General features: G+C 39.5%; 1 protein-coding gene across 1 annotated transcript in view; it reads right to left on the bottom strand.

The window, feature by feature from the left end:
- The window catches only part of HECW1 (HECT, C2 and WW domain containing E3 ubiquitin protein ligase 1), a 249,198-nt gene that overhangs the window by 235,645 nt on the left and 775 nt on the right, over window positions 1-12,778 (bottom strand). The window lies entirely within an intron of this gene.

Here is a 12,778-nt window from a genome sequence, read left to right as displayed (position 1 = left end):
AACATCTGCTTGTATCTTTTATCCATTTACATCCACATCAGACCCAGAACTATTTTAGCATGCAGTTAAATTCAGATAAGTAATACCTTTTGGAGGAAGTAATTAGAACTGTCTTGGTATAATTGTCCAAATATACACATTATGTTTTTTCCATGGCTATATCATATTAGTAGACTCTGAAAAGACTACAACTTCCTCTAGGAAAAGTGTTAATTTATATCGCCATTGTGTGGGACATAAAGAAAATTCTGTGACCTAGAAACTACTGCATTTATAATGAGCCATGCTGCAGATAACTATGACACTTTGCAATTACCCACTTATTTTTTTTCTTTATCAAAGCTATTAACGGAATAGAGAATGATATATCAGCACTGAGGAAACTCTCAAGGGGGAATCCTAGCATTCTCTTAGAAACCAGAAGTCTAAGAAGACCCAAAATCTAGCAGGGCACCATCTTGTACTCCAACACCATTCTATTTCCAGGTTGTGAAAGAATGAAGACTTGGGACTTTTTTAAATGAAGGCCTTGATGATGAAGTCATTATCTTACATTGTATAGTCCTCATATGGCACAATAAATATTTAGCAGTCCAGGGTTAACTTTGGCCTGTTACAGACTGCCAAAATAAAGCTGCTTCAGGTCTCTTTGGAGGTATGCTGTTTACATGATGCATGCATCCGAAGAATCTGGACGGTGCACCAAAGCTGCACTCCAGTGCTTAGGAATGGAGTGTGGCTTTGGCGTGACCTTCGGACTCTTAGGACCCATGCATCATTTCAATAGCATACCTCCAAAGAGACTCGAAGCAGCTTTATTTTGGCAGTCTGTAACAGGCCTCTATCTACACTGCAGAATATGAAATAGCAAGAAATGCTTAACATCAGAGTTAGAAGCCACACAGACCAACAGGATAACTGAGGATACAGCAGTACCAAAAAAAATCCCATCCTTCTATTCTCCTTTTCTCTATCGTCAGTTTGCTTGTGACTGACTAATGCTAAAAGCCAAAACTGTTAGGATGGGAAACAAAAGTTTAGCTAGGTATTGAAGAAAGTTGGTTAGGAGTCAAATGAGGAGTCAACAGATGCCTGGTTACAGACAGAAACCCACAGGAAACAGTACTGGATTTTGAACAGAGAGAGACCTAGGAGCAAAGTTGGTGCTCTGTCATGAAACACATAGAGAGACCATGGTTATGTTTCTTTCTCAAATTAAAAAGCTTGTGCAGTGATAAAATGCATGAATACTATTCTAAAGTCTTTAGAAGAAATATGACATAGATATGTTGAGGTGTGCAAGCCGCTGGAAGCCAAGATGATGAAACTAAGGCTATCCTACTTTGGCCACATCATAAGAAGGCATGACTCACTCAAAGGCCTGTTACAGACTGCCAAAATAAAGCTGCTTCAGGTCTCTTTGGAGGTATGCTATTTAAATGATGCATGGGTCCTACGAGTCCAGAGGTCGCGCCAAAGTCACACTCCATTCCTAAGCACTGGAGTGCATCTTTGGTGCAGCTTCTGGATTCTTAGGGTGCATGCATCATTTAAACAGCATACTTCCAAAGAGACCTAAAGCAGCTTTATTTTGGCAGTCTGTAACAGGTCAAAGAGACTTTAATGCTTGGAAAGGTGGTGGGCAGAAATGGAGGAAGATTGCACACTAGATAGGGAGGTCAAGGGCATCACTCCACAGGACATAAGCAGAGCAGGGGAGGATAGGAGGGCTTGGAGAGGTCTCATCCACAGGATCACCATGAGTCAGGGCCAACCCAAGGGAAGTTAACAACAAGTCATCTAATGAACTCTCTTGCTTCCAGATGGACAGCTTTGCAGTCAAAAGGCACCAAACATTATCTATCTTTCTCTCTTTAATGTGTGTTTGTGTATGTTTAGAAAAAAGACAGAAAATGTGGTGGAAAAATAGAAGAGGGAAAGAAATGAAAGATGATCTCTGGACCCCTGTAAATTTTATTAATAAGGCATAATAAAAGCTTCATCTGGAAACATTATTTGATTGAAGCCTATAACAGTTATGTTCTGTCACTTTGCCACTACCACTCCATGTCAAAAGCCCCAGCTAGGCTATACAATCACACTGCATAAGTCCTTAATCAGTTGACTGAAGAGCTAATCCTGGCACACCAGGTGCTACAAATCTTGGTTTTGGACTTCAGCTCCCAGAAGCTTAGCCATCATGATCAATGGTCTGGGACTCTGGAAGGCCAAAGTTGGTGAATTATTAGCTTAATCAATTTATTTCAAGATAAAGTTTGGTGGACTACAGATGGATCTGAAGTGGGATACAGTCCATGATGCTTTATACTGAAATAAACTGCTTAATCTTGAAGGTGCTACAAGTCTTCTTTTTATATTGAAACAGACTATTATTATTTTTTCTCTGAAGTATGCATGCTTAAAGGCAGCATACTTCATAATGTGGGATGCTGGGGTATGACAACAATACTGTTATCTACCTGCAAGTTTCTCAAAGCATTTAGCTGATCGCAGGGGCAAAATTATTTGATTCAGCAAGGCATTATGTCTTTAAGAGTGACAGAAAGGGCATTCTGAGGTTATCCATTTACTGTGTGTGTGTGTGTGGAATTGTTCTTCAGGTGTGTCCTCAGCTAATACTAGGCCTTATTCACAAGCTGGTTTATGCTGTTATGTTTTGCTTTTAGTTTTTATGCTGGTTATATTGTGGTTGTGTGCCCTTAAGTCATATCTGATTTACGGCGAACCCAAGGCATATCATGGCATTTTCATGGCAATATTTGTTCAGAGGTTTGCCATTGCCTTCCCTTGAGGCTGAGCACCTGTGATGTACTTGTTAAAATCAACTGAAAGGTTATTTGATTTTATTCCATATTTTGTCGATATATACATTTGCAAACTACCTAGAGGCCCTCACTGATGTCAAAAATAAGTAACATCCATCACATCTAAGATATACTCCTCGAATCTCAGTTGGGATTTAGCTAACATCAAGAACAGAGTCAACCATACAATTCCAGTCTTGGATTCAGTCACCACCATGACTCAGTAAATGTGTACTATTGCTGACTCATCGTGTTGACTCTGCACTGAAGGAGGGATGCTCAATTTGCCTGATTAAACATTCAGAAATAGCAACATACTATACGTCATTTGTGATTCCCAAACCCAGACACATAATAAGTGGTGTCAAGACCACTGCCTCTGATGAGTTTTTCCTTGGCAGCACTAGAGAACCAATGTTTCCAGAACAGACATCTAGCACTTCTGTTACAACCTTCTGACAACAATCTATCTTCACATGAAAAAAGCTCTTTATGTATTCCACATTATAGATGGATTCACCACATCTCTGTGAATAGATTTGCCAAAAGTATAATAATAATCCTGTCCTCACAGGAGGACCACGACTATGGTTCTTGACTGTGCCTTGATTCAGTGTTCAGTGTTATCTCATGCAAGGATCAAGTTTGGGATATTTGGGAATTCAGGTCTACGAAGGCCCACTTCAATTTCCACCAAGTTTCATCTGCAGAGATGCCTCCACATACTTCAGTTTTGCTGCATCGTTGTTTCTGCTTCTACGTAGGGAGCATCTCAAGCGCACAGTTTCTATTACTAAAAAACTGAACTGTGCCCACTTAGTCCTTATGCATATCACAGAACTGAGTGTTGCTACAGTCACATAGGGCACAGGATCAGATAGAATAAGATATTATTCACAGACACAATGGCTTTTTAAAAAAATAACTAGAGCCAGAGCAGACCTAAACAATTCAATTGTTTTGTCTTTCTAGTTGTAAACTGCTGTAAACTTTTCCCAATTACACAGTATACGGTCTGAATAAATAAAATAAAATAACCCAACAAATTAACTAATTAAGGTTAAGAAATAAACAAACTAGAGTGTAAGGTGCTGAATTTAAGGTTTGGTTTCTTTTTTTACTCAAAACCTTGCGTATTGTAATTTGATACATATTTTCAGACTCCAATGAGTATTCCAGTGTACTGTAGGGTATAATGTTGCCACTTAAAACTGTCTGCTTCCCATCCAGTCTCTGAAGCGGGTCTAGAAATTCAGGAGCAATTGACCTGAGCCATCGTCTGAATCTTTCCCAAGCAGGTCCATCCAAAGCGTGCATGCTCCCTGAAGGCACAGCACAGCACAACAATCAAAAATGGGTTGCTATGTTTGATGGGTAGAAAACCCAACTGTGTTCAACTGAGTATTGTTTTTGTTAATTCAGAACTAAGGAGGCAAACACTGTGCACCAATTTTTTGTGCGCTGTGTATTTCCATACTGGCTGTCCACCTTGGGAGAAAGGACAGCGGGGCAAGTCCTCACTGACATCTCAATGGGATAGACAATGTGGCCAGACTGCTGTGGGCACAAGAGACAAAGTTCAGCAGCCCAGGCAGCTTCTTGAAAGTTCACACTAAACCTCAGAATGGATTCACTACTTCTGGAGGCAGGATAGGCTTGAATTTCCTTCCAGGCCCTTCTCTTATTAAATCCTCTTGTAAAAATTGTAGTTAAACAAGAAAAAATAACATCTGGTACTATCATGTTCAGGAGAACCAAGATGTTGTCAAGGTCTGAGGGTTGGACTACGAGACCAGGGTCCGAATCCCCACTCAGTCATGGAAATTCAGTGGGTGACTTTCGGCAGGTCACACACTCTTAGCCTCAGAGGAAGGCAAAGGCAAACCTCTGCACAAATCTTGCAACAACAAAAAACCCCTTAGGGTCCCCATAGGTTGGAAACGTCTTGAAGGCACACAACAACAATTATGATCACATGTTATTTACCAGACGCATTACATATAGGGTCTAAATACCCTAAAGATACCAAATCCAATCTGATCTTGTAAGGTAAGCAGGGATGTAGCCAGGATTTTAGGAAGGGGGGGTCCAGAGTAAGTGCCACCATTATAATGGGGCTTAGGCGCAGTGGCGCAGCAGCACACACCATTCATTTTTCTAATGGAAGGGGGGGGGTCCGGACCCCAAGAACCCCCCATCTTGGCTACGTCCCTGAGGTAAGTATAGTCAGCCCTGGTTAATACCTGAATGGTAAACTGCCAACTAATACCAGCTGCTGTAGGCTATATTTCAGTGGAAGGAACTAGAAAAACTACCGCTGAGTATTCCTTGTCTAAGAAAACCTCAGAAAATGCATGGGGTCACCATAAGTCGACAGGTGAAAAAAGGCAAAAAACTCACACATGATATGATGTCTGTTGTGTTCAAGGTGGTGATGAAGTAAACACGAGAGGATGAAAATAACACTTGCAGCATTTCCTGCCAATGGATTATTTTCCTTTATAGCTGATTGGCAAAAGTCAGAAACCTCTCTCACAAACAGATACTTTTGTCCAAGTGCATGATGTCCTAACCACAGAAAGGTTACAAAATTCTATGACTCATTAAAGCCATTACTTAGCCTCTTGGACATGATTTATTCAAAATGAGGTAGATGAGCGAGGGAGAGGAGAGGGAAGAAAGTGACCCATGTTCCGCTCAAACTATCACCGGTGGAGAACTCTAGTGGTGGGGACTACAATGTCCCCCCAGAACCCTGGGGGTGCCTTCCCTGATGCTAAACAGACTGCGGCTACAGTGGTGGAGGTTGACAGGGAAATGTATTCAGTCCTTGGGCTATCTGTTGTCCATCCTTGATCACAGAATGATTTATATTGAACTCACTTCTGTTTGCCTAGGGACAGAGTCTAATTGTACAGTCCACTGTTTAATAGGATAAATGACATTTCAGTGTATTCTCCACCAACAGCAGCAGCAAACAGCTTTTCCACACCAAATTGCCTTAAACACCATAAAAGAAAAAAAGAGAGACCTGACTGCAAAATACTAATTTCATATATTAATTAATCCTGCAGGCATCAAAAAGTGTGCCTTGATATAGATAAAGACAAAGCAAGAACTTTTTCTTTACTGTTGATCTTTATCTGGATACGTTCATCCCAGATCCAAATGAATAATCCTAAGCATTTATACGTAACCAATTTACAAACCCCATAGGCTCCTTGGTTCCAAGTCTTCCTTCTGTAAACACCTTCTTGATAGACACTGTTACTTTAAATATTTCTGTGTTTTATTAATGTATTTGAAATATACTTTCAATGAAGAACCTGCAGCAATTGATAATCACATAGCCAACCCCAAACTTCCAGAAGTTAGCCATTCCTTAGCCTTCACTCACATCATAGGATACCTGAATATAATCCATGTGCTCTCTTCCAAAACCATCCCATAAGTTCACTACTGATGTATCATCTTAGGTAGGTTTTTGAGAATTTGATTATTTTTTCTTTAGTCCAGAAATTCTTGACAGCATCAGACTAATACATTTCTTTTAAGTAAAGATGTCACTATTTGATCCTCGGTGCTGCATAAAGAGAATTGATTGAAAAAGCTTCTTAAGTTAAACTATCCCTAAGCCAGAAAGACCCAGGAATACTACATGATAGATTTTAGAGAAAGGAGTGGTAGATTTGGCAAGACCAAAACAATGCTGTACTGCTCCAATGCTAAAATGACTCAGTGGGGCAAAACTATGGTGAAAATGACCCCATGAACCTTAGAGGAAATTGGAGGGCATTTTTTTAAAATCACAAATTATCCTGGGGTTACACTTTGCCCATCTCTGCCCAACAGACTAGGCTCCCAAACAGTAAGAAATATTTTCAGGAGGCAAGGGGTGCTTGAAAGGAGGTACAACACTCCATAACATGAAAACATATAAGGTAAGTAGATATAGTAGACTATATCAGCCTGATCTGTGAACAACTCAGGGAAGGCTTTTACCTTGTTCTAAGGAAACCTCCTCATCAGTTTTAGAAAGAGATCAGTAGGTAGGTAGATTAAAGGTTTTATGGCACAGCACCAAATTGGGGGGGGGGGGGGGGGCATAGCCAGAGATGTCTCATCCTATCCCTGTGTATAGAGATGTTCTCTTTGCAAAAAATTGCATGTGAAGAAGAACTGATTGGAACTACATGGATAAGATCCTAGAACATCTACCTACTCCTGCTTCTATCTCTTCTTTCAACACTTTTTTTTTAACCATATCAACCTTTGGCTTAAGCATCTAATCTTACCCACTCCCAAAATGAAGGTTGAATGCATTCATTTGTATATGGCTGTGTTCTTCAACCAATACATTTGCTTCTGCCTTTCCACCTTACTACTGAGTATGAGACTATACAACCATCAAAGTATTGATCTGTTTCCCCCTTCTTCCACAGGACAAATGCTGTGGACAGCGATGGAACAAAACAAATTAGAATAAATATGTGTGGTAGTGGGAGGGATTCAAAAAGTGTGACAAAGATTGTTTGATGGGCCACAGCATTAGTCAAATTTAAGTCACTGCCAGTACTTTTGTCTGTCCAGCACCAAGTCCAAATATTCACATACCCAGTAACATTATAGAAGTATTAGTGAGGTGCTCATCAAAACAATGATTAAAACCTATACCATGGCTTAGTTCATCACACAGTCCATGGAATTTTTAGACACCCTAACAAGAAAGACATTACAGAGAATCTGGCTGCTTATGCCACAATGCAGCTTCATTCTGCACTGTGATAGCCTTTCTTTCAGTGCTGTTCTAAGGAAGGCCAGTCTGATTTAGTGGTTTCAGTGCTGGACTACAACTCTGGAGACCATGGTTCTAATCCCCGCTTGGCCACAGAAACCCACTAGGTGAGCTTGGGCAAGTCACACACTCTCAGCCTCTGAGGATAGCAATGGCAAACCTCTTCTGAAAAAAACTGCCAATAAAGCTATGATAGATCTTCCTTAGAGTTGCTATAAGAAAAAATGACTTGGAAGTACAAAACAACAACTACAAGGAAAAGGGAATATTTCAATGGTTCTGCCTACAGGAAAATAGCCGCTGATTCTTCGTATCCTAATAATTGCCTTTTCTCCCTAATAATAGCTTTTCTTCCCTCCCTGGAAATGCTACTCCTGCCCATGCCAATGAAAAGGATCAGGATACTGGAAGCTGATGTTTCCCACTTCACTGAAGTGGTAAACCTGCTCTGCGTTTTAGACAGAACTTTAAGGGAGCTTTGCAAGGTGCTACACCTATTTTCACTTTATATGGCTACTCTATAGTCCATACTAAAACTCATAGTCTATGGGCTATGGACTCTATAATCAATTTTAGTATGGACTACAGAGTTCATACTAAAATTCATACCCCACTGCAATGGAATCCACCAGCTGCCACTGTCTCAACATCAGATAGGCTTGTTCTGACAGAGGAAGCCAGAACTATATGGTTTCAGGTATACTTCTTTGTGGATTCTTTTTTTCTTTCTTTTCTTTCTTTCTTTTTTTGCTAGTGCTTAAAAATATATGGCAAACTGCTCTTACAATATCATTGCCTTAAAGAAAAGCATAAAACACTGGAGGGAGACCAGAAATATTAATGGATGCAGATGCATAAAATGGGCACAAGGCATACATTGCAACAAAGAACAAATAGGTAGCAACAAAACATCAGTAATGTCAGACTGTAATAAAAAGCCCGCTGAAACAAATCAAGTATGCTATAAAACTCATGTACATGTGTTAGAGAGATCTTCTCTATGTTGGTGGCAGGAACTATTGTATAAGACAACAGCTTCAGTTTTGTCCAGAATAAGTGAGAGATACACAAATTGTTCTTCAACACACCCCATCATATTCTGAAGAGCAAAAAATGCTCTGCCAACAATTTCCCAGAGAGTAGACGATTTAGGGTTAAGAATCAGTCAGGTTTAGGAATAAATGAGTAGTGTTGTAAGGTGAGTTAGCTAGAGTTGAGTGTGAGAGAGTGTACAGGGCATTTAAAATGTAATAAATAATTATTCTGCTTTGTTGTGTTTAAATTCTGTGGCATTCTGTTTTTATACACTTTTGGCCTCCGGGAATGTTATTTCACTGACAGCTTGGGTTCATACTAGGTGTCTGTGGTGGCAGCAGTGAAGACGGAGAGTTCGTGTCCACTGGGGTCAGAAGTAGCTCATAGGAACCTTGAGGGCATTTAGATGGTCCCCACAGTTGGTATCATACAAAGGGGACAGGAGGAGTCCTTACATTAGTGACAGATATGGGGATTAGGGAAGGCTGCTCACTCTGGGTGATAGCAGCGAGAACCATGGAAGTCTTCACATTTGGTGTGTTAAAGAGTAGGAACCCAAGATTTGGCTACAGTAGTGGGGTTATCTGAGGAAGAGCCCTACAATTAGTGATGACAGCTATCTAGAGAGGAAACCCCCATATTTGGTGGTAGTGTGGTAGGATAAGTGCTGGAAAGGGCCCTGGTGGTGCAGTGGTTAAATGCCTGTACTGCAGCCACTCACTCAAAACCATAAGGTTGCGAGTTCAATACCAGCGAAAGGGATCAAGCTTGACTCAGGCTTGCATCCTTCTGAGGTCGCTAAAATGAGTACCCAGACTGTTGGGGAAATTAGCTTACAGTTGTTAAACAGCTTAGATGCTGTTAGTTCAGTATGAAGCAGTATATAAATGAAGCTGTTTTGAAAAACACCACAGGCTGCTTGCTGTATTCTGAAATGCCTACCTCTCCCCCTCCCCAAATTCTTCTTCTTGGCTTTCCTTGGTGTTCCAGAAGAAAAGCAAATGCTCTGTTCTTCCAAACTGCAGTCTCCTACACCATAAACTAGAGATCCCCAACTCTGCCTAATGGTGATATTCAGTTGCCTCTGATTTTTGGTGACACCTTCAGCTATTGTCAGAATGGTGGAAGTAACTACTGACTTGCAGGATGCAGTCAGTTGGAAGGGTCTACTGTGTTGCCTAACATTCAAACCTCTGGCCTGGATACACACTGAAACCTTTCTGTGACCTCTCCATTGTGGGCATGCTGCCAGTGTTGATGCACCAATGTGATGGAGTGCCTGACCTTGGGAGCCAAGGATCAGGGTGTCACTGCTTGTTAGACTCAGTATTTCTGTGCTCAAATCTGAGTCACTGCTGAATGAACTGTGGGGTCATGATAACAAGACCTGGACAATACACTCCACGGCAGATGGCACAGGAAGACTGGTTGTGGACAGGTTGGCAAGCCATCCTTCATTACAGATCTTCTCAGCAAAGAACCAGCATTAAGTTCCCCAGAACACCATGGAACACAGTTTGAAAAACCACAGATCTAAAAATGCTATCAACTTTATTTCATTCCACAACTACGTTTCTCTGCCTTGAAATAACGGTATATTTTTAAAAAGACTTGATGAAAATTCCTATCAGCTCTGAGGAATCCCAAAGGAATCCTCAGTGAGAAAAAGAAACCTGCATATGGCACCTAGCAGTGTCAGTTACAATATTAGCATGTTACATATGTTTAATAAAAAAGATGTTAACAGCCCTTGCGGGAATTAATTGTAACCATAAACATTATGTAAAGAAGACAACATTGCCTTTAGCAATGCATGTGAACATTTCCAAACCGAGACTAAAGTAGTACATAGACATCAAATCTGAGTGAGTCCTGATTTCATTTGCAAACTCTCTAAACTCTGATTACCAGAAGTCTGAATAAAATAGCTTTTTAATGGAACTGGCATTTCCAATCAACTGTTCATCATTAAAGACGTAAGAAAAAGAAAAGTGACTAAATGTTCTCTTTGGAAACTTAAACAACACGTTTTCAAGCCAGGTTTTTCTATCACCTTATCAAAACGCCGACAGGGGTATACCACTTAATGAGTATAATTCTACTCAGAGTAGGCATTAAAATAGCATCACGTTATCGTAAAGTAATTATGCGTTTATTTTCGAAGGCACAGCAAATGCAAATGTAGGCTACCGCCAAGACACATACTGTACTGCACTCCATTTCTTTACAGAGAGAGAAGGGGAGGGGGAGAGAAAGGGAGAGAGAGAGAGGGAGAGAAAAATGATAATCCCTTCTTAGTGGAAAATCCAAATTTTCAAATGAATCCCCCAGCTAAAATGAATTACTGTAATAACCAGAATCCTCGTATGTTCAGCTGCTCAACAAAGGCACAGCTGACCACCTGCTATGTTACATCTTCCAGGGAGCAGTTTTTCTATCCCTCAAACGCTATTCGCTTCCGTCCAGGGATGCACCCCACAGAATCGGATGGCAGATTATTGAAAAGATGGACAAATGGCAAGGAGAGCCAAGGAAAGGCTTCTGCTCCTAGCTTGACTGGCTGCTCTCTACAGTGTCGCCGCACTTCTTACTGAGCGCAGCACAGCAGAGGTGCCTCTGCGGTTCTAGAAAGAAAGAATGTAAACAGCTTAGGACCAGGCCAAATAAATGATTGCTTCCAATAAGGAAACGCCATACATGGCTGGAACCGGCAAACTGAGCTCTGTCTGTGCTACGCTGCGAAGAAATAAAAAAAGGATCATTAAAAATAAAAAAGCTGCATTATTCACAGTTGCCGCACAGATCTTATGCTTAACTGCATACGAAAACAAATCAGGACACCCCCCCCCAAAAGTGTTGAACCCCATGTCAGTGGTATGTGTGGTTCATTAATTTGAAACACTGAAGGGGAGAGAGGAAAGGAATGGAGAGAAGCAAACAATTTGTAATGAAGACTGTGCTGCGTTGATACGAAAGTCAGAGACAGGTGACAAGAAACCACCAGAAACCCAGGACAGGATTTTGCAGCAATGCTGTCAAAGGAAAGGCAAAGCAACCCACAGCATGGGGCGCCTTTCTTTTCTTTTCTCTCCCTGGTTTGGATGCCCAGCGCTCACAGCCCCCCAAAATGCTACCAGATGCGAAGAAAAACACGCACAAGACACTTCTCTCCTCACAACATCCGTAAGGAGTCAGGATATAAATAAATTATTATTATTATTATTTAAAATTATTATTATCCCCCCCAACACACACATACACCCCACTCCAGCAACAGAAGGCCTTCCTTCCTTGCAAAGGCAGATGGGCTATTATTATTATTATTACTATTATTATTATAAAAGGGCAAAAGATTTATACCATCTGAAGAGAAACTAAAGTATGATGATGAGTATTATACTTACAGTATTTGTACCTCACTCTATTCCCATTATTATTTATTATTACATTTATTTGTAGCCTACTCTTTTTCCATTATTATTATTATTATTATTATTTGTACCCCACTCTATGATTATATTTATTATATTATATTATTTTTATATTATATTGATTTGTACCATACTCTTTTCCCATTATTATTATATTTATTTATACCCCACTCATTTCCCATTATTATTATTATTATTATTATTATTATTATTATTATTATTATATTGATTTGTACCCCACTCTTTTATTATTAAATTATTATATTGATTTGTACCCCACTCTTTTCCCATTATTATTATTACATTTACTTGTACTCCACTCTTTTATTATTATATTTATTACATTATCATATTATTAATTATTATTATTATATTGATTAGTACCCCACTCTTTTATTATTATATTTATATGATTATGATTATGATTATTATATTGATTTGTACCTCTCTTTTATTATTATATTATATTATTATATTATATTATTATTATTATACTTATGTGTACCCCACTCCTTTTCCCATTATTATTATTACTATTATATTGATTTGTACACCATTCTTTTATTATTATATTTATTATATTATTATATTTATGTGTACCCCACTCTTTCATTATTAAAATATTATATTATTAAGTTTATTTGTACCAAACTCTTTTATTATTATATTTATGATATCACTATACTATTATT

The sequence above is a fragment of the Sceloporus undulatus genome, chromosome 6 (assembly GCF_019175285.1).
Source record: "Sceloporus undulatus isolate JIND9_A2432 ecotype Alabama chromosome 6, SceUnd_v1.1, whole genome shotgun sequence".
NCBI classification, from domain to species: domain Eukaryota; kingdom Metazoa; phylum Chordata; class Lepidosauria; order Squamata; family Phrynosomatidae; genus Sceloporus; species Sceloporus undulatus.
This window is presented reverse-complemented; position numbering and strand designations above follow the sequence as displayed.